This window comes from Pteronotus mesoamericanus, unplaced genomic scaffold, assembly GCF_021234165.1.
Source record: "Pteronotus mesoamericanus isolate MK-2021 breed Mesoamerican mustached bat unplaced genomic scaffold, CSHL_Meso_final contig_182, whole genome shotgun sequence".
Lineage (NCBI taxonomy): Eukaryota > Metazoa > Chordata > Mammalia > Chiroptera > Mormoopidae > Pteronotus > Pteronotus mesoamericanus.
Genome location: NW_026555078.1, coordinates 32,985,049 through 32,986,988, shown reverse-complemented (window position 1 = coordinate 32,986,988; position 1,940 = coordinate 32,985,049). Strand labels below are relative to the sequence as shown.

The window sequence follows — 1,940 nt, the reverse complement described above, 5'->3', positions numbered from 1 at the left end:
AACAGAGTGGCCACACTTAGGATGATTGGTCTTCTCATACAGTCTAGGCTGGAAAACTGGCTTTAACCTGTTCACTTCCTTTTCATTTCTTCCACACTTCAGGTTCACTGGCATCTTAATAGAAGTTTATAGACATGGTTTTTTATTAGCGGCATCTATGCTTCAACTAATTAGGCCGCCTTAGAAGGGAAAGAACACCTCATCCTCCACTCCTGCAAGCCCTTCCAATAACCCCTGTAGTAGGAACTATCATCTTCAGCAGCTAACAGATGGCAAAACCGAGCCTCCTGCCCCAAAAAAGTGGTTAAATATCTCACCCAAGGTGAGTTAGCAAGAATGTAGCTTTTTTTCTTTTTGTCTGCACCATCAAATTACAGTGTTCATTGAATACAAAACAGACATTCTGCTCTTCCTAAGTTATGGGTACATTAAAAGAATTACCACAGCTCTGGTCCACTTTCTTTTAAATACTTTTTTATTCCTTTAGCGTTGGTTTGTGGGTTTGTTCAACAGATAGTTCTCCTATTTTGTTTCTCTTTAGCATAAAATCCGTAATACCAAACTTGGCACTACATGGTTTGTGGAAGCTCCAGAGAGCAGGCAGATATCTGTTCTTGATCTTTAATTATATTTTAATTATGGCTTGAGAACCAGTATCACAGAAAATGAGTTGCTGGAGAGCAAGGCCCAAAAACAAAAACAAAAACAAATTATGGATCATAGTAGGCACTTTGCTCAAAATAATTATGAACTATGTTACTCTACAGGACTCAGGTTACTAGACTGTGATAATAAGTGAAAACAGTGCCCTCCACGGTCCTGGGATCTGTCTCTTGCTTCAATAGGGTTTAGACAGAACAGACCTAGGGATGCCCCTTCTTTCCAACTACCTTCCACCTTCTTTTCTAGTCACCTCCTTTGGGACCACCTCAGCCATCCTCAGCCTCAGAGACCAGCCAACGCTGTTTTTTTCACCTTAACTCTTCATTGCTGAACAACCATGAGATCCCACATTTGTCAGGATTATTCCACTGAGGTGGAGGCTGCCGTCAATCACCTGGCCAACCTGCATCTGCGGGCCTCCTACACCCACCTCTCTCCGGGCTCTTATTTGGACCTTGACAATGTGGCTCTGCAGAGTGTGGGCCACGTCTTCTGAGGGTTGGCCAAGGGGAAGCATGAGGGCTCTGAGCGAGCATCTCTTAAAGCTGCAAAACCAGCGCGGTGGCCGCATTCTTCTCCAGGATATGGCGAAGTCTTCCCAGGGTGAATGGGGTAAAACTCAGGATGCTGTGGAAGCAGCCTTGGCCTTGGAGAACCTGAACCAGGTCCTTGTGGATCTGCAGGCCTGGGTTCTGCTGACACAGACCCCCATCTCTGTGAATTCCTGGAAAACCACTTCCTGGATGAGGAGGTGAAACTCATGAAGAAGATGGGAGGCCACTTGACTAACAGCCGCAGGCTGGCCGGCCCCAGGCTGGGATGGGCGAGTATCTCTTAGAAAGGCTCACCCTCAAGCATGACTGGGAAGCCTTCGGAGCCCAGAGGCCTTGGAGGGCCCCTCTGCATTTCCCTGTACTAGCTTTTTCCTGAGCCTCTCCCTGAAACCATAGACACCCTTTTAACCACCGTGGAACCCTCTCCCATGCATTGATCCAAATGGAAACAATAAAGCATTTTGCAGCCAAAAAAAAAAGAGAAAGAAAAAGAAAAAGAAAGAAAGAAAGAAAGAAAGAAAGAAAGAAAGAAAGAAAGAAAGAAAGAAAGAAAGAAAACATCTTCTTGGTAAACTTTTGGTACTTTAAATTTAAACAAAGAGGAATTGATAAAATGATTTGAGAAAGTTCAGTAGGCAGAGTGATGTGAATTTTTAAAAAGAGACTGGAAGTCAGAAAGCTTGGTCTTAGGTATAGCTCAAACCAGTTCGTACTATATGTATG

The 1,940-nt window shown here is 44.2% G+C and overlaps 1 pseudogene; it reads left to right on the top strand.

Annotated features, from left to right (window-relative positions):
* Positions 1-1,000: 1,000 nt before the first annotated feature.
* Positions 1,001-1,593, top strand: LOC129065684 (ferritin light chain-like; annotated as a pseudogene).
* Positions 1,594-1,940: the final 347 nt, after the last annotated feature.